The sequence below is a fragment of the Lynx canadensis genome, chromosome C1, assembly GCF_007474595.2.
Source record: "Lynx canadensis isolate LIC74 chromosome C1, mLynCan4.pri.v2, whole genome shotgun sequence".
Taxonomy (NCBI): domain Eukaryota; kingdom Metazoa; phylum Chordata; class Mammalia; order Carnivora; family Felidae; genus Lynx; species Lynx canadensis.
The window spans coordinates 191,734,087-191,755,543 of NC_044310.1; the positions used below are offsets into that span (position 1 = coordinate 191,734,087).

At 38.8% G+C, this 21,457-nt stretch overlaps 1 protein-coding gene across 1 annotated transcript in view; it reads left to right on the forward strand.

Annotated features, from left to right (window-relative positions):
• Window positions 1–21,457, forward strand: part of ZDBF2 (zinc finger DBF-type containing 2) — a 154,580-nt gene that overhangs the window by 119,360 nt on the left and 13,763 nt on the right.

Consider the following 21,457-nt stretch of genomic DNA (forward strand, 5'->3'; position numbering starts at 1 on the left):
AAATTAGTAATCAAAAATCTCCCAAAAAGCAAGAGTCCAGGGCTGGATGGTTTTCCAGGGGGATTCTACCAAACATTTAAGGAAGAGTTAACACCTATTCTTTTGCAGCTGTTCCAAAAAATAGAAATGGAAGGAAAACTTAAAACTCATTCTATGGAGCCAGTATTACCTTGGTTCCAAAAGCAGACAAAGACTCCACCAAAAAAGAGAACTACAGACCAATTTCCATGATGAACATGGGTGCAAAAATCCTCAACAACATACTAGCGAACTGGATCCAATAATACATTAAAAGAATTATTCAGCATGACAAAGTGGAATTTATACCTGGGATGTAGGACTAGTTCAATATCCACAAAACAATCAATGTGATACATCAAATCAATAAAAGAAAGGACAAGAACCACATGATCCTCTCAATAGATGCAGAGAAAGCATTTGACAAAATACAGTATCCTTTCTTGATAAAAAACCCTCAAGAAAGTAGGGATAGAAGGATCATACCTCAAGATCGTAAAAGCCATATATTAAAGACCCACTGCTAATATCATCCCCAATGGGGAAAAACTGAGAGCTTTCTCCCTAAAGTCAGAAACGTGACAGAGATGTCCACTCTTGCCACTGTTATTCAACATAGTATTGGAAGTCCTAGCCTCAGCAGTCAGATAACACAAAGGAATTAAAAGCATCCAAATCAGCAATGAGGAAGTGAAACCTTCACTCTTTGCAGATGACATGATACTCTATATGGAAAACCCAAAAGATTCTACCAGAAAACTTCTAGAACTGATCCATGAATTCAGCAAAGTTACAGGATATAAAATCAATGCACAGAAATCAGTTGCATTTGTATACAAAATGATGAGGCAACAGAAAGAGAAATCAAAGAATTGAACCCATTTATGATTGCACCAAAACCCATAAAATACCTAGGAATAAACCTAACCAAAGAAGTGAAAAATCCATACACTGAAAACTATAGAAAGCTTATGAAAGAAATTGAAGAAGATACACACACACACAAAAAAAAAAAAAATGGAAAAAAGATTCCACACTCATGGATTGCAAGAACGAATATTGTCAAAATGTCAATACTACCCAAAGCAACCTACGTATTCAATGCAATACCTATGAAAATAATGTTTTTCACTCAGCTAGAACAAGCAACTCTAAAATTTGGAAATGGAACCAGAAAAGACCCTGAATAGCCAAAACAATCCATCCTGAAAAAGAAAACGAAAGCAGGAGGCATCACAATCCTGGACTTCAAGCTGTATTACAAAGCTGTATCATCAAGACAGTATGGTACTGGCACAAAAACAGACCCTTAGATCAATGGAACAGAATAGAGGACATGTATGGCCAACTAATCTTTGATGAAGAAGGAAAGAATAACCAATGGAATAAAGACAGTCTCTTCAGCAAATGGTGCTGGGAAAACTGGACAGCAACATGCAGAAGAATGAACCTGGACCACTTTCTTACACCATACACAAAAATAAACTCAAAATGGATAAAAGACCTAAATGCAAGACAGGAAGCCATCAAATTCCTCGAGAAGAAAGCAGGCAAAAACCTCTTTGACATTGGCCGCAGCAACTTCTTACTCAACATGTCTCTGGAGGCAATGGAAACAAAGGCAAAAATGAACTATTGGGACCTCATCAAAATAAAAAGCTTCTGCACAGCGAAGGAAACAATCAGCAAAACTAAAAGGCAACCGACAGAATGGGAGAAGATATTTGCAAATGACATATCAGATAAAGGGTTAGTATCCAAAATCTAGAAAGAAGTTATCAGACTCAACACCCAAAACAAATAATCCAGTGAAGAAATGGGCAAAAGATATGAACAGACACCTGTCCAAAGAAGACATCTAGATGGCTAACAGACACATGAAAAGATGCCCAACATTACTCATCAGGAAATACAAATCAAAACCACAATGAGATACCACCTCACACCAATCAGAATGGCTAAAATTAACAATTCAGGAAATGACAGATGTTGGTGAGGATGCAGAGAAAGAGGAACCCTTTTGCACTGCTGGTGGGAATGCAAACTGGTGCAGCCACTCTCGAAAACAGTTGGAGTTTCCTCAAAAAACTAAAAATAGAACTATCCTATGATTTAGCAATTGCCCTAGTAGGTATTTATCCAAGGGGTACAGGTGTGCAGTTTCGAAGGGGCACATGCACCCCAATGTTTATAGCAGTGCTATTGACAATAGCCATGGAAAGAGCCCAATGTCCATCTACAGATGAATGGCTAAGAAGATGTGGTATATATACAATGGAGTATTATTCGGCAATCAAAGAGAATGAAGTCTTGCCATTTGAAACTACGTGGATGGAACTAGAGGGTATTATGCTAAGTTAAATTTGTCAGAGAAAGACAAATGTCATATGATTTCACTCATGTGAAATTTAAGATGCAAAACACATGAACTTAAGAGAAGGGAAGCAAAAATAATATAAAGACGAGGAGGGGGACAAAACACAAGAGACTCTTTAATACAGAGAACAAACTGATGGTCGCTGAAGGATTGTGGGAAGGGAGATGGGCCAAATAGGTAAGGGGCATTAAGGAAGACACTTGTTGGGATGAGCACTGGGTGTTATACATAGGGGATGGATCACTGAAATCTACTCCTGAAATCATCATTGCACTATATGCTAACTAACTTGGATGTAAATTAAAAAAAAAAAACAAAACATGTGGGAATGGATAACAAAGAAGATGGAATATTACATGGCTGTAGAAAAAGAATGAAAGCTCCCCATTTACAATGACATGGATAGACTTAGAGGGTATAATGCTAAGTGAAGTAAGTCAGTCGGAGAGAGACAAATACTGTATGATTTTACTCAAATGTGTAATTTAAGAAACAAGTCAAACAAAAAAGAGACAAACAACTCCCCCACCCAGACTCTTAAATATAGAGAACAAACTGGTAGTTACCAGAGAGGAGGGAGTGGGAGGATGGACGAAATAGATGAAGGAGATTAAGAGTACACTTATGATGAGCACTGAGTAATGTGTAGAATTGTTGAATCACTATATTGTACAGCTGAAACTAATATATAACACTATGTGTATATGTACACACATAAACAAAACTGAGTTAAATTTGCAACAGAAATGGAAAACGTGTTTGCACAGGGCCAGTGGGCTGGGAAGAAGAACTTGATAGTAATCGTACAATTATAAACTAAATTGTAAAATACAACCAAATGACACGTTATATAGATTATTTAATTATATAAATGGATAAATTTTTATTTCACATTGTTCTGAAGATTCTGGCTAATGCAATTAAATAAGAGAAATAAATCAGAAAGGAAAACAAAACCAAAAACTTAGTAGCTTAAAATAGCAACTGTTTTATTACCTCTAATTGCTCTGTGTGTTGATTGAGAACATTTGGTGGTGTTTGTGGTCTTTTTTGTGGCTGCAGTTAGATGCTTACTGGGGTCCTTGGACAGCTGGGCCTCTCTCCCTGTCATGTAGGCTCAGAATTCTCTCCACATGACCTCTCCATATAGTCTTTGTTTTTAGTAGGGTGGCTAGACTTCTTATATTGTGGCTCTGGACTCCCCAAACTAAATTCCAAGAAGGAGAAAGCAGAAGCAACTTATCTTCCTAAAGGCTTGAAGTGGCACTGTATTACTTCTGGCACATTTTGTTGGGAGTCTGGAATCCGTGTAATAGGAGACTACACAAGGGTATGGATTCCATGAGGCACGCACTTTGAGAGCCATCTTTGAAAATTAGCTCCCTGCAGTGTTTGTGGCTAGATGTTTGCCATTGGAAGACAGCAAAAATGAGGTAATAATTCCTTAATGATGGACATGATTGCCTTAGAGGTTTTGCTCCAGTTCAGGTAGAAAGCTCCCTACGTGTATGTGTATGTAGACAATTGAATATTTGACAGTGCCCACACTTATTGCCTAATGACAGATTATTCAGAGAACATTTATACCTTGCTAAGTGAAGTGATATGGGGGTTAACGTCACATACAATGAACTTGAGGCTAGAAGCCAGGGAATTCCTCATCTGAACCAGAAATTGCTGCAGTACAGTAGTGTGACTTTGAACAAGTCTAAACTTCCCTAGCTCACTCTTTCCTCATCTGTAAGAATCCTTCTGTGTTTGAAATTCTAGGACTCTAATCACCTGATATTAGGACTGCAATCACCTCATCAGTCCAATACTACTCTCAAGACTGAGCTAAAATATTACCTCCTTTGTCATGCCCTTTCAACATCTAAATCATGACCTCTGTAGAGTGATATAAATTTCTCAGATTTACAGCAGGCAGAGTATGCAAAAATGTTTAAATGTTTAACCACACTTATACAACAATTGAATTGCTAAATCAGACCATAATTCAAATTATTTAGCAATGGGCTGAAACATCAAGTTTGTCATTTTTTTAGTTTCTGGATATAAAACATAGGGGTATGTTTCTGTGTAGATGCCTGTTTTAATAATTGTGTTAATAGCGCTCACTTTGGCAGCACATATACTAAAAAAAAATTGGAATAATTGTGTAAATATATATAACCATGTCTGTTTTAGTTGGGATAGACCAGCTGCTAAACAAATAACCCCAGCATTTTTTTTGGCTTTGCATAATAAAAATTCAGTTTTCGCTGGTGTTCAACATGGGTTTTGGTCAATATTTCTCTGATGTACCAAATGCTCCATTAGAAAAAAAGTCTTGGTTTAAAACTGATAATTCATTATCAGCTCAAGTCTTGCTTTATAGTAATTCCTTTGATTTCCAGCACATTAAAATCCAAAGTGATTGGCAGGTTGTAGTCTGAAGAATGAGAAGAAATACATTTCATCATTTCAATAATTTTGCATCTTGGTAGCTCCCTCAGCTCTTTACCATTTTCACCTCCAAATAGCCAGTCGTTAGAAGCATGGAATTGCTCACTCTCTAGCCCACTAGAGATAGCGCTGGCTAGTACTTTGATAATGGGCTTATCAATGCTCACACTGTCAGATTTATGAAGTGGAAGAAAGATATTTTAGTAATGGGGCAAAATTCACTTCCAAGGAGGATATCTCAGCCATATTGCCAGTTCATGTCAAACACAGATCAGTGGAAAGATAGACTCCCTGACCATATGCTAAGGCTGTACCCTTTTTTGGTTAACTCTCCACATCTGTCACTGGGATAAGTGCATCTCAGTAATAACATGTTGAAGGTGAAAAAGGCAATAAAAAGATATTGTATTTTAATTGTCTTTATGTCTGTTATACAGTATCTTGTTTCCAGAAATGGTTTAAATTTAAAAATTGACTTAGCTGGAGTTGTTTGGGATGGAGAGAGAAGTCACTATCTTTAAAGTACAGAAAATGTCAAAGTTTAACCGCTGTTCTCAAGTCTAACAATGACTGCAGACTAGATTATGAAAATGGAGTTGAATAGGGTCTTTTTCAAGCTTACAATGAGTCTGTTTTAGTCTCACTGATGTTTTGGCCAAAAATTTTTTTCCTTGAATGCTAATTAGATCCTCCTCCTTAGTTATACTTAATCTTCCACTTTGAAAATTCTACTAAGTACCACCTAATGGTTAAATTTAGAATAGAAATTAAGGAATTATATTGCTGCTATCAACATAAAGTTAATATATTTCCATTGTGCTAAATTGAAAAATGCAGAAAATAGAAAAGAGAATGATAATTGCCCCAATCTTATTACTCAGAGACATCTACATTTATCATCATTGGAGTTTTCTTTTCCAAATATAGATACTTTTTACAAAAGTTAAATGGTTGTAGTCATACTCTTCATCTTGATTTTTTACTGAGTATCATAAGCATTTTTCATCTCATTACAGATTCTAAAAACTTGATTTTGCCGAGATACTTTACAATTATAAAAATGTCTCAGTATTATTGTAAAAAATTTAGAAAATACATAAAGGTAAAGAGAGGAAAACAAAAATTTCCCCTAATCCCATCAACCAGTAGCTCTTTGGCCATTTTTTGGATATTAATATTGTACATATATTTTAAATGATTGAAATTGTAAGTCATATTCAATTTTGTATTCTGTTTCTGTCACTTAATAGTGCAGTATAAACATTTTCCTATGTTATCAAAACTCTTTGTACATTAAGTTTTAAAAGTTTTATAAAATTTGAATATACAATAATTTATTTTATCAGTACCTTGTGTGCAAAAAAATGTTATGTTAAGTATCTTTGTATATAAAATTTTGTTTGTATTTTTGAAATTTTCCTCAGGAGAGATTTCTAAAAGCCCAGAATTTGAAAATATTAAGGCATATAGTTCACATTTCCAGAATGGTGTACCTGTTTGCATTTCTACCAGCAATGAATGTGTACTTGTCTCACACTACATTTTAATATTATAAAAAAAATGTGTAGATGATAGATGAGGACCAACATCAGGTCCCTCTGATCAAGCTGATTCTGAATGGTCAGTTCAGTATCCTGGGGACTTCAGCCATTTGAATCTTATACCCTCCGTTCTGAACTTAAGGGAGGTTTCCCAACTGATATTTTTAAGTACTGTATATAGTGCAAAGATATCAAGCCTCTTGGCCTTTGGAGTACCTAGGTGGGATCTGAGGTGACTGGAACCCTTGGGATAGTCACCTCTGGCAGACATCAGATTTTTCTGTTTACCTCAGTGTGCCATACAAATATTATTAAATATTATTTTTAATGCAGGCCTGAATGTGACTAATATTGGGGAACACCGCTTCCCAGTTATCTTGATCTTTCTACGTTTTTGTCTTCCTCAGAACTACAGAGTCATGGTCAAGAACAAATACTTTGTGAGCCAACCAGTCTTTCTTCATTGCCCCCCATCATACATACATACATGCTATGATGTTCACGGTGGTGGGGCATGCTCACAGTATCTGCAACCTACAATATAACTTGGTAAAGCTCAACATTTCTTATTGTAGGCTGAAACAAGCTCTCTGTAAGGTTGCAAGACTACCTGGGACAAAGAAAATCTCTATTTCTTGAAAGTTTAGACAGCATTTAGGCAAGGCTCTGCATTACGGCGGAAAAGATCACACTTTCAGAGATCTTTAAGAACTTTCCTTTAATCAGGGGCACCTGGGTGGTTCAGGTTACGTGTCTTCGTTTTGGTTTTGGCTCAGGTCATGATCTCACAGTCCATGCGATTGAGCCCCACATCAGGCTTTGCACTGGTAGCTTGGGATTCTCTCTACCCCCTCTTTCTGCTCCCCCTGTCCCCCATTCTTTTTCTCTCTCTTTCAAAATAAATAAAGAAACATTAAAAAATTCTTTAAAAAAAAGAACTTTCCTTTAATCATGCGCTTCTGATATGACAGTGTAGTAGCAGTAAATATTTTCCAATAAATCACTGCAACTTGCAGGCAAAGCATCTGGGTAGAAGCAGCTTCACAGTCCCCAGGTGCTCCCGGATTTAACAGTCACCCAACTTGACAGCAGACTGTCAAGATATGTTCAGTTTAGTTTTGGTTAAATTCAGTGGGAAATTCTCAGTCCCAATCTTCCTTTTTCTATCAAGCACTGGCACAATTGATCACCCCCTCTTTCTTGAGACCTGACTTTTACCTGGCTTCCAGGCACCACACTCCTCTGGTTTTTCTTGTATCTCACAAGCGATCCTTTCCAGTCTTCTTGCCCATCTCTCCCTCCTCTTACAGTTGGAGTGCTTCCAAGGTCAGTTCTCAGTTTTTCTATCTCCACTCATTTCCTTGGTGATCACGTGCAGTGAGGTGATCTCATGGCTTTAAATACCACCTACATTATGACTCCCAGTTGTATCTTTTCCCTATGAACTCCATTTTCATATATCCAACTGTTGCCTGTTATAGTAGGAAAGGCCAAGTGGAAGGCACTAGAACTGACTCTATTTAGGAAGTTGGTAAACCCAAACCAATATTACATTCCTGAAGGGAGTGTGGAGATTAGTGTTATCATCAAGAACTTGAAAGATGTAGGAGTGGTGATTCCCACCAAATGCCCGTTCAACTTTCCTATTTGGCCTGTGCAGAGGACAGATGGATCCTGGAGAATAACAGTGGATTATCATAAGCTTAACCGAGTGGTGTTTCCAGCTGCAACTGCTGTACTGTCTGTGGTTTCGTTGCTTGAGCAAATTAACACATCCGCTGATACCTGGCACGTAGCTATTGATCTGGCAAATGCTTTTTCTCCACCCCTACCTGTAAGGTCCACTAGGAGCAGTTTGCTTTTAGCTGGCAAGACCCAGCAATATACATTCACTGTCTTACCTCAAAGGTATATCAACCCTCCAGCCCTGTGCCATAATTTAGTTTGTAGGGATCTGGATCACCTTTCCCTTCCACAGAATGTCACATTGGTTCGTTATATTGGTGACATTATGCTAGTTGCACCTAGTGAGCAGGAAGTAGCAACGGCTTTAGACTTAGTGTTAGGACATGTGTATGTCAGAGGTTGGGAAATAAATCCAGCTAAAATTCAGGGTTCTTCTACCTCAGTGGCATTTCTAGGGTTCCAGTGGTATGGGGCGTGTATTTTTTTATTCCTTTAAGGTAAAGGATATGTTGTTGGCTTCTTCCTTAATCAAAAAAAGAGGCACAACACCCAGTTGACCTTTTTGGATTTTGGAGGCAGCATATTCCTCATTTGCGTATGCTACTCTGGTCCATTTCCTGAGTAGCTCAAAAAGCTGCTCGTTTTGAGTGGGACCCAGAGCAAGAGAAGCCTCTGCAATAGCTCCAGGTTGCTGTGCAAGCTGTTCTGCCACTTGGGCCATATGAGCCTATATATCCAGTTGTACTAAATATGTCACAGGCAGATAAGGATGCTGTTTGGAGTTTTTGTCGTGCTCCTATAGACGAATTGCCACCTAGGCCCTGAGGATTTTGGAGCTAAGTCCTGTCATCCTCTGCAGATAACTACTCCCTTTTTGAGACAACTCTTGACTTGCTATTGAGCCTTAGTGGAGACTGAAAACTTAACTATTGGAAACTAAGTTAACGTGCACACTGAGCTGCCCATCATTAACTGGGTGTTATCTCCCACCAAGTCATAAAGTTGGATGTGCACAGCAATACCAGAGGGAAGTGGTATGTTTGTGATTGAGCCGGAGCAGGCCCCAAAGGCACAAGTAAGTTACGTGAAAAAAGTGGCCCCAAAGCTCATGATCTTTCTGGAATAGACACTTACTCTGGATATGGATTTGCCTTCCAGCATGCAATGTTTTTTGCCAAAACTACCATCTGTGGACTTACAGAATGCCTACCCGCTGGCATGGTATGCTGCACGCCATTGCTTTGGATTTAGAAACTCAGTTCAAGCAGAAGAAGTGTGGCAACGGGCTCATGCTTTTGGGCTTCTTTGGTCTTACAGTGTCCCCAACCATCCTGAAGGAATTGGTTTTAAAGAATGGTAGAATGGCCTTATGAAGACTTTGTTACAGTGCCAGCTAGGTCACAATATCTTGCAACCTGGGGCAAGGTTCTGTGGAAGGCTGTATTTGCTCAGAATCAGCATCTAATATATGGTGCTATTTCTCCCAAAGCTGGAAATCATGGGTCCAGGGAACAAGGGGTGGAAATAGGAGTGACACGAGTCACTGTTACCCATAGTAACCCACCGGCAAAATTTTGCTTCCTGCTCCCATGACCTTATTGTCTTCTTGCCAGAGGTCTTAGTTCCAAAGACAGGAATGCTTCCTTCAGGAGACATACTGGTGATTCCATTGAAGAAGAAGTTAAGACTGCTGTCCAGCCACTTGAAACTACTCATGCCTCTGAATCAATAAGCAAAGAAGGGAGTTAATGTGCTGGCTGGAAAAAGTGATCCTGCCGACCAAAGGAAAATTGGACTACTACTCCACAATGAAAGTAAGGAGTGTATCTGGAATGCAAGAGATCCCTTAGGGTCTCTCTCTCTCTCTCTCTCTCTCTCTCTCTCTTTTTCTCTCCAGATTAATTAAGATAATTGACATATAACATAGTGTAAGTTTAAGGTGTATAGTGTGATGATTTGATACACGTATATATTGTGCATTGATTAACACGGTAAGATTTTTTTTTAATTTTTTTTAACGTTTATTTATTTTTGAGACAGGGAGAGACAGCATGAATGGGGGAGGGTCAGAGAGAGAGGGAGACACAGACACTGAAACAGGCTCCAGGCTCTGAGCTGTCAGCACAGAGCCTGATGCGGGGCTTGAACTCACGGACCGCGAGATCATGACCTGAGCCGAAGTCGGGTGCTTAACCGACTGAGCCACCCAGGCACCCCTAACACGGTAAGATTAACACCTCCATCACCTCACACAGTTACTTCAAAAAAATTTTTTTTAACGTTTATTTATTTCTGAGAGAGACAGAGACAGAATGCGAGTGGGTTAGGGGCAGAGAGAGAGGGAGACACAGAATCCGAAGCAGGCTCCAGGCTCTGAGCTGTCAGCACAGAGACCGATGCGGGGCTCGAACTCACTAGCCGTGAGATCATGAGCTGAGCTGAAGTCGGACGCTCAACCGACCGAGCCACCCAGGTGCCCCTCACATAGTTACTTTTTATGATTTACTCTCTTAGCAACTTTCAAGTATATAATACAGCATTGTTAAACTATAGTCATCATGCTGTACATTAGATCCCCAAAACGTATTCATCTTAAAATTGGAACTTTGTACCCTTTGACCAACATCTTTTCATTTTCCCCAATCCCTAGCCTTTGGCAACCACCATTCTACTCTCTGTTTCTATGAGTTCAGCTTTTTTAGATTCCACATGAATGAGATTACACAATATTTGTCTTTCTCTGCCTGACTTATTTCACTTAGTGTAACGTCCTCAATGTCCATCAATGTTGATGTGAATGGCAGGGTTTCCTTCTTTGTTATGGTTGAAGAATATTCTATATGTATATATACCACATTTTCTTCATCCATTTACAGGTCTATGGATACTTAAATTGAATCTATGTCTTGGCTATTGTGAATAATGTTACGATGAATATGGGGGTGTAGGTATCTCTTCAAGATTGTGATTTCACTTCCTTCAGATATATACCTAGAAGCTGAGTTGCTGGATTACCTGGTAAATCCGATTTTAATTTTTTAGGAAACTACATACTATTTTCCATTTTGTGTGTATCCCTCCAACAAGTGTACAAGGGTTCTGATTTCTCCACATCTTCACCAACACTTGTTATCTCTCTTTTTTTTTTTTTATAATAGCTTTTCTAACAGTTGTGAAGCAATATCTTATTGTATTGATTTGCATCTTCCTGATGGTGGGCATTAGTGATGTTGAACATCTTTTTATGTACTTGTTGGCCATTTGTATGTCTCTCACCATTGAATGTAATGTTACCTGTGGGCTTGTCATATGTGGACTTTATTACATTGAGGTACATTAGTTCTAAAGCGACTTCGTTGAGAGTTTTTTTTAATCAAAAAAAGATATTTCTATGATGAATGGATGTTAAATTTTGTCAAATGCTTTTTCTGCCTCTGTTGTGAAGTTGGGTGCTAACTGCACTCTGTCTCCCCTACAAGGAGGTGTTTCTTTCCATGCTGGGCTGGCCAGGCTTGAGAAAGTCATGACAGGGGTAATGAGAAACTCTTTCCTACTGGCTTCAGTCAATTTTTCCTTATTTTTGGGCTCCACCCAGGTGCTGTAATGCCTCACCTGGAATCTATTTTCATGCATGGATAGTTATTCCAATTGGTGTTGCTGGTAGGAGACAAGTACTAGAAATTCTTATACTGCCATCCTGCTTGGGCATCTCTGAGTATCACCATGCCCCATGGTAAAGGTCAATAGAAAACTACAACAACCAATCTAAACAGGAAAACTAATGACTCAGACCCTTCAGGAATGAAGGTTTGGGCCATCCCACTAAGTAAAGAATTACAATCAGACGAAGTGCTGTCTGAAGGCAAAGGAAATACAGAATGGGTTTTGGAAGAAAGTAGTCATAAATACCCGTTACAGGGGCACCTGGGTGACTCCGTTGGTTGCTCATCCAACTCTCGATTTTGGCTCAGGTCATGATGTCACAGTTGTGGGATTGAGCCCCGCATCAGGCTATGTGCTGAGTATGGAGCCTGCATGTGTGTGTGCACACACACTCAATAAATGTGCACTCTCTCAATAAATAAATAAATAAATAAATAAATAAATACCAGTTATAACCACATGACCAGTTACTGTAACTGCCATGAATATTTCCTCCTTATAAATTTTTTTGATAACAAATGTGTATATTTACATATATACATGTTTATATTTATAGATATCCATCATATATATATATCTATCATATATATTATACATATATATGACATACATCTCAAATGTTTTTTTTTCTTCCCTCTCTTATTCCTTTATTATGTAACATAGATGTATGGAATTTATGTCATAGTATTTATTGTTAAATTTACATCATAGTATTTAAGTTACCAATTTGAGTTATGGATATCAAGGAGAAGAATAAAAGTCACTGAAGGACTTTATGCCCTCTTCTGTGGAAAGAGCTAGTCCATTTTTGTTTGTATGCATGATAGTTATATCATGTTTGGCAGAATTATGACCTTGTTATTGTCTTTATTCTGAGATTAAGTATGGTTTAAGGAGATTTATATGGGTGCCAAGCTGACAAGGGGTGGACTTTGTGAATGGTTAATTTTACATGTCAACTTGACTGGGCCACATGGCCCAGATATTTGGTCAAACATTCTGCTGGATGTGTCTATGAGAGTTTTTGCATGAGATAAACATTTGAATTGGTAGACTGAGTAAAGCAGATTGCCTCCCTAATGTGAGTGGGCCACATCCAATCAGCTGAAGGCCTGAATAAGACAGAAAGACTGACTCTCTTGTGAGTAAGTGGGAACTCCTCCTGCCTATTTGAGCTGAGACATTGATTTTTTTCTGGCCCTTCGACTCAGACTGAAACACTGGCTCATCTTTCGTCCTGAGCCTACTGGTTTTCAAATTGGAACTTACACCATTGGCTCTCCTGGTTCTCAGGCCTTCAAAGTCAGGCTAGAACTATATATTGACTTTCATGGTTTTCCACCTGCTGACTAAGATCCTGAGACTTCTCAGCCTCCGTGATTGGGTGAGCCAATTCCTTATAATAAATTTCTTTACGTGTATGTGTGTGTGTGTGTGTTTGTCTGTCTGTGTATATATCATATTGGATATATTTTTCTCTAATACAGTGCTTTTTTGAGTAATATGAATTACCAGAGTTCCAAGCCATACCTTTAATAAAATAAACTAGAGTTTAGATTTTTAATGTACTCATAACTAATACAGTATATAAATATTACAGTAAAACTATTTGATCAGAATTTATAATTATTAATCTAAGATGATAATTTTGAATTTTGCTATATACCAATAGACATTTTTTTAATGGTTGATCCAATTTTTTTCAAACTTCTAAATCCTGTTTTAAAAATCTTGTTTAGTGTCTACTACTAACTAACTAGTTTGGGGCAAGTTACTTAAATTTTTTGGGACTCACTTTTCCTATCTCTAATATATAATGATACTGAACTAAATATTCTCCAAGGTTCCTTTCCATTACAGTGAGTGATCTGTGGCATTTCAGAATCTTCTGAGGTGAGAAAGAACATGGTGGACTGTATTTTTCAGAGGGCCCAATAAATAGCTGCCTAGTTGTCTCAACAGATTCTGTACAATTTAAAGGAGGGTTGGAGGCTGAAACATCACTCTGTTACTGTTGGAGGACTTCTACTCTCTGTGGGCAGCTCAATCCCAGTAGAAGAGAAAGGGAAGTTGGTCTGAGTATGCCCAGCTCAGATTATTCTTTTCAATTTTACTCATACTCATCAGATAAATCTCATCTGTACCCCAGGGGTGGAGACAGTAAAGGGACAGAGAGAAGCTAGGAGTAGGATGTAATAGACTTCCAATATGCTTTGGAAAGAAGCATAGAGAATGGAAGAATAATTTCTCACTAACAATATGTCAGAGCAGAAGGTATAAACTGGGAGATTCAAATAGGTAACCATGTGTTAGATTACAGAGGCACTTGAAACCAAAGACAATAGAGAGTCTCTGTAGGTACCTGAGAAGGAGCAAGGTGAAAACTAAACAAAATTTAAAGAAAAGCATAACCCAGTGATAAATTAAGAAAAAAAAATTTGGAGAGCAAAGAGGGATTGGATGGATTAGAAAGGAAAGAGGTGATAAAGGCTTAGGCATTTTGTTTTTGAAGGACATATTTCAAGAACAGAAGGGAGATACATGAAACAGGGTTATTCTGTCTTGATCTGAAGGACAGAGTTCATATGATTTAGAGTGGAAGTTATGCCACTATGGTCTTTGGTTCAGTGTAAGAAAGAGTTCAGGATTAGAACTATTGAAATGTGTGTTGGGCTACAGTCAGGTTTTTTTTGCAGAGCAGGAGGAATGGTTGTGAGCCAGGTGTGGCTCACTTTCACGTTGTCTTTGAGTTCAGGAGGTATTTTTATTTTATTAATTTAATTAATTTAATTTAATTATTTAATTTTTCTTTTAAAGATTTTTAAAAGTTTTTTTGTATTACTTTTATTTTAGTTAGTTAATATACAGTGCAATATTGGTTTCAGAAGTAGCATTCAGTGATTCGTCACTTACATACAACATGCAGGGCTCATCACAAGTACCCTCCTTAATACCCTCACCAACCTAGCCCATCTCCCACCATTTTAAAACATTTGAATAAGTAGTTAATATTTAATCTCTTTTAAAAGTCACCAAAAATCTGGATTTCCGATTCCTCTTGAAAAATTAGAAGAACTAGCAGCAACGGGCCCATTTAACTGAAGATCACAACTGGATAGAGCTGGTAGGGGCCGCCCCATGTAGACAAGGCGCGTGTTCCCTTTTGGCCACAGTCCCAACAACTTCTTCTTCTTTTTTTTCCTTTTCTTGTTTTTAATTTATTTTGGGGGGGGAGAGAGAGGGAGGGAAAGACAGAGCTCATGCATACAGGGGAGGGGCAGAGAGAGGGAGAGAGAATGAATTCCAAGCAGGCTCTGCACTGTCAGCGCAGAGCCCTATGCGGGGCTCAAACTCGCGAGCCGTGAGATCATGACCTGAGCCGATCCAAGAGTCCGACACTTAACCGACTGAGCCACCCAGGTGCCCCCCCCCCCCCAACCACTCCTAATTGCATGATACCTTCACTTTTTTCATTACCTGTCTGGTCCTTCTAGGCATTTGACTTTTCTATTCCTGTTATAGATGGAATCTCTGTTCTGAGAGGGAGGATGAATTTAATGACTTTTGACCCAGAACTTCTTTGATACCATGATTTCTTCTATTTTTCTCTAACTTTATTTTATTTTAAATGTGACCAGCTTTCTTCTGTTGTGCTATTTTCATTATCCAAATTTTCAATATTCCGGTAATATTTCCTTTTGCTTTGGAACAACCATGTGAACTTTCCATCTGCAATAAACAAAAATGGCCAGCAGAATCTGCAGATAGGCTTGATCCCAGGCAAAATGAGTATGTGGCCAAATGTGTTAGAGGCATTGCTTCTCCCTCTCCCATCCCAGTACTCCCTCATTGAAAATGGAGGCTCCCTTGTTATATGCGCATTCTTTCAGCTTACCCTCCCTAATCGTTGCTTAACAAAGCCCCACAGCACTCTGCATGGTTCCTGGTTGGCCTATTGGACTGTTTAGCATATCTTAATTTCTGAGAAATCATTCCAAAGCCATGACAGAAAAGCTATATACTCCATAGTCACCCTAAGGAATACTGATCACAAGGGATAAGATAAGTGAGAAAATGATTCTAGAAAAGCTAGGGAGAGCTGCAAGGACAGTGAGGGGACAGAAGCAGCGGGAAGCTAGATGGCCGAGGGAGCAGTGGTAGGGCAGGGGAGGGACTGGCAGTGGAGGGATAGAGCAAAGTGTGGGTGCATAGCAGAGTGGGTATAGGTTGAACTTCTTCAAGTAGAGATCATAACTACTGTTGTTACCTTTATGTATCCTGGTACTGGACTGGAGGTGGTTCCTTTTGTGTTTCCCTCACCTGGTTGACTGAGCATGGCTTGCATCTCATTTCTTCATAGTGATTGACAGAGAGCCAATAAAATAGATGAACACTTGGTATGATGATAAAAGGAAAAGAAACCCTAGGTACTAAGGAATATATATATTAATAATAACAAAACCCCTACAATATAATATGTATATGCAGTGCTCTACCCCATACGGTGGCTTTTCACTCACAAACATCGCCCCATTTCTAAAAAGAGTCCCAGAAAATGAAATGAAATATGCGTCCTTGGGTACCACCAAACTACAGCTGATGATTTGTCCCAAGGCTCATGCTATAGTAAAGCATCGTTGTCTTCCATGAGATAAATATTAAATATCAGAGGCATAAACCAAACCTGTTACTTCCTTATGATAATTTATATTAACCAGCAAACATTTAACTAACTGTAAGTTCCAAAATATGATCATTGGCAAGTTTGCAGTATGTTAGAATTTATCAAACACTTTCATAGATACCACTTTTTAAATTCCTCATAAGGCTGAAACATGACCTTTGATTCTTCAGCCTTGAGTTGCATGTTCCTCCCACTGCACAGTTGTGCCTTCTGCTGTTCCCAGCAGTTCCTGAGTTTTGCGAAAGTACGTTTCCCATACGCTGTTCAGTAAGGCAGATCAACACCAAATGTGTTGTGTATCCCCAAAAGAATAATGTTGTAATTGAGGATTGCCTACATGACTTAGAACGTGAAATACCAGGGTCAGTAAATCAAAGATTAACTACCAATATTTCTCTTTAAAAGACAATAAAATGGAAATGAATGTGTATACATTTTGATTGTACAGGGCTCAGATATATCATAAAGTTGATACAAAGACCAGAACGGGGGCGCCTGGGTGGCCCAGTTGGCTGAGCATCTGATTATTGATTTCAGCTCAGGTCATGATCTCACCGTTCATGGGTTTGAGTCCCGTGTTGGGCTCCATGCTTGCAGCACAGAGCTTGCTTGGGATTCTCTCTCTCTCTCCCCCATTTGTGCTCTCTCTCTCTCTCTCAAAAGAAATAAATAAACTTGAAAAAAAGAAGACCATAGCAATCCTAGCTCTACTATATTATAAATATGCCCCATCTAAACAAATACATTGGGTAAAATAGCCATCAATTACATGTGCAAGAAGCCCTATGTATTTAACGTTAACAGTATAAAATATTCAATGATACTGTCTTAAGTTCTACATGCAACCATCCTTTAAGAAACTACCACTTGTGTAGTTTTAGTTTAGTAACAAAGATGAATGAGGCATACTTACACTAAAAATTATTCATTATTTATCTGACATTCAAATTTAACTGAATGTCTTGTATTTTCATTTGCTACATCTGGCAATGTAAGCCAGAAAGGTCAGGCATTTATTTGTTTATAAGTTTTTTATTTATTTTCTTAAAATGTTTATTTTTGAGAGGGGGGTGCACAAGTGGGGGAGGGGGAAGAGAGAGAGGGAGACACAGAATCCAAAGAAGGCTACAGGCTCTGAGCTGTCAGCACAGAGCTCCACGTGGGGCTCGAACTCACGAACCGTGAGATCATGACCTGAGCCGAAGCCGGACGCTTAACCAACTGAGCCACCCGGGTGTCCCTGTTTACAAGTTTTTTAAAAGTTTATTTATTTATTTTGAGAGAGGGGGAGAGAGAGAGAGAGAGAGAGAGACAGAGAGAGACAGAGAGAGAGAAAGTGCATACATGTGTATGCGTGAGCAGGGGAGGGGTAGAGAGAGGGAGAGAGAGAATCCCCCAGTTGAGCAGGGCTCAGACTCATGAACAATGAGATCATGACCTGAGCCGAAACCAAGAGTCGGAAGCTTAACTGACTGAGCTACCCAGGCGCCCCAGTAAGTTTTTCATTTTAATTCCAGTATAGTCAACATACAGTGTTATACTAGTTTCAGGAGTACAATCTAGTCATTCAACAATTCTACACATTACTCAGCGCTTATCATAAGAAGTGTAGTCTTTAATGTTTATTTATTTACTTTTTTGAGGCAGAACATGAGTGGGGGAGGGGCAGAGAGACAGAGAGACACAGCATCTGAAACAGACTCCAGGCTCCGAGCTGTCAGCGCAGAGCCCCACACGAGGCTTGAACTCACGAACCGTGAGATCATGACATGAGCCGAAGTTGGACCCTTAGCCACCTGAGCCACCCAGGTGCCCCGACAAGTGTACTCTTTAATTCTCTTCACTCTATTTCACCCATGCTCCCACCGAACTCCCCTCTGGTAACCACCAGTTTGTTCTCTATAGTTAAGAGTCTGTTTCTTGGTTTGTATCTCTTTTCTTTTTTAAAAATTTTTTTTTTTTCAACGTGTTTATTTATTTTTGGGACAGAGAGAGACAGAGCATGAACGGGGGAGGGGCAGAGAGAGAGGGAGACACAGAATCGGAAACAGGCTCCAGGCTCTGAGCCATCAGCCCAGAGCCCGACGCGGGGCTCGAACTCACGCACCGCAAGATCGTGACCTGGCTGAAGTCGGACGCTCAACCGACTGCGCCACCCAGGCGCCCCTGTATCTCTTTTCTTACCTTGCTCATTTGTTTTTCTTCTTAAATGCCACATATAATTGCAATCATATGGTATTTGTCTTTCTCTGACTGATTTATTTTGCTTAGCATTATACCCTCTAGCTCTGTCCATGTTGTTGCAGTGGCAAGGTTTCATTCTTTTTTTATGGCTGATTAGTATTCCATTGTATGTACACACACCACATCTTTAAAAAAAAAATTTTTTTTTAACATTTATTCATTTTTGAAAGGCAGAGAGACAGAGCGTGAATGGAGGAGGGGCAGAGAGAGAGGGAGACACAGAAACCGAAGCAGGCTCCAGGCTCTGAGCTGTCAGCACAGAGCCCGACGCGGGGCTCGAACTCACGGACCGCAAGATCATGACCTGAGCCGAAGTCGGACGCCCAACTGACTGAGCCTCCCAGGTGCCCCCACCACATCTTCTTTATTCATTTATCTATTGACGGACCCTTGGGCTGCTTCCATAGTTTGGCTATTGTAAATAATGCTGCAATAAATATACAGATGCATATATCTGTTTGAATTAGTGTTTTTGTATTTTGGGGGTAAATACCTAGTAGTGTGATTGCTGAATTGTAGAGAAGTTCTGTTTTTAACTTTTTGAGGAAACTCCATGCTGTCTTCCACAGTGGCTGCACCGGTTTACATTCCCACCAATAGTGCACGAGGTTTCCTTTTCCTCCGCATCCTCATGAACACTTATTGTTTCTTGTATTTTTCATTTTAGCCATTCTGACAAGTGTGAGGTGATATCTCACTATGGTTTTGATTTGAATTTCCCTGATGATTAGTGATGCTGAGCATCTTTTCATGGGTCTTTCAGCCATGTGTATGTCTTCTTTGAAGGTATGTCTGTTCATGTCTTCTACCCATTTTTTATTGGATTATTTGTTGAGTGTTGAGTTGGGTCAGTTCTTTGTGTATTTTGAATACTAACCCTTTATCGGATATGTAATTTGCAAATATCTTCTCCTATTCGGTAGGGTGCTGTTTAGGTTGGTTGATTATTTTTTTTTTGCTGTACAGAAGCTTTTTATTTCGAGGTAGTCCAAGCGGTTTATTTTTGCTATTATTTCCCTTGCCTCAGGAGACATATGTAGAAAGAAGTTTTTATGGCCAATGTTAGAGAATTTTCTGCCTGTGCTCTCTTCTAAGATGTTTATTGTTTCAGGTCTCACATTTAATATATTCTGAGTTTATTTTTGTGTATGGTGTAAGAAAGTGGTCCAGTTTTATTCTTTTGCATTTAGCTATCCAGTTTTCCCAACACCATTTGTTGAAGAGACTTTTTCCCATTGCATAGTCTTGCCTTTGTCAAAGACTAATTGACCATATAATTGCAAGTTTGTTCCTGGGTCTTCTGTTCTGCTCTATTGATCTATATGTCTATTTTTGTGCCATATACTGTTTTGATTACAACAGCTTTGTTATATAACCTGAAGTCTGGAATTGTGATACCTTGAGTTTTATTTTTCTCTTTCAGCATTGCTTTGGCTATTTGGGGTCCTTTGTGGTTTCATACAAATTTTAGGTTAGTTTGTCCTAGTTCTGTGAAAAATGGTTTTGGTATTTTAATAGGGAGTGCATTAAATCTGTAGATTGCTCTGGGTAGTGTAGACATTTAACAATATTTATTCTTCCAACCCATGACATGGAACGTCTTTGCATTTCTTTGTGTCATCTTCAATTACTTTTATCAATGTTTTCTAGTTTTCAGAGGACAGGTTGTTTACCTCTTTGGTTAAGCTTATTCCTAGGTATTTTAATATTTTTGGTGCAACTATAGCTGGGATTGTTTTCTTAATTTCTCTTTCTGCTGCTTCATTATTAGTGTTTAGAGATGCAACATATTTCTGCACATTGATTTAGTATCCTATGACTTTATCGAATTTGTATGTCAGTTCTATTTTTTGGTGGAGTCTTTAGGGTTTTCCTCATACAGTATCATGTTATCTGCAAACAGTGAAAGTTTTACTCCCTCCTTACCAATTTGGATGTCTTTTATTTCTTTTTCTTGTCTGGTTACTGTGGCCAGCACTTACAGACCTATACTGAATAAGAGTGGTGAGAGTGGACATCTTGGTCTTGTTTCTGACCTTAGGGGAGAGGCTCTCAGTGGTTCCCCATTGAGTATGATGTTGGCTGTGGGCTTTTCATATAAGGCTTTTATTATGTTGAGGTACATTCCCTCTAACTCTATTTTGTTAAGGGTTTTTTATCATGAGTGGATGTTGTACTTTGTCAAGTGCTTTTTCTGCACCTATTGAAATGATTATATGGTTTTTATCCTTTCTCTTATTGATGTGATGTATCACATTTATTGATTTGTGAATACTGAACCACCCTTGCATCCCAGCAATAAATCTCACTTAATTGTGGTGAATGGTTTTTCAAAGTATTGTTGGATTTGGTTTGCTAGTATTTTGTTGAAAACTTTTGCATCTCTGTTCATCAGTGATACTGGCCTGTAGTTCTCTCTCTCTCTCTCTCTCTCTCTCTCTCTCTCTCTCTCTTTTTGTGGTGCCTTTATCTGGTTTTGCTATCAGGGTAATGTTGGTCTTCATAGAGGAAGTTTTCCTTCCTCTTCTGTGTTTTGGAATAGTTTGAGAAAAATAAGTATTAACGCTTCTTTAAATGTTTGGTAGAATTTTCCTGAAAAGCTGTGTGGTCTTGGACTTTGTTTGTTGGGCGTTCTTTGATTACTAATTTAATTTCATTGCTGGTAATTGATCTGTTAAAATTCTCTATTTCTTCCTGCTTCAGTTTGGGTAAGTTATATGTATCTAGGAATTTATCCATTTCTTCTAGGTTGTCCAATTTGTTGGCATATAATTTTTCATAATATTCTCTTACAATTGC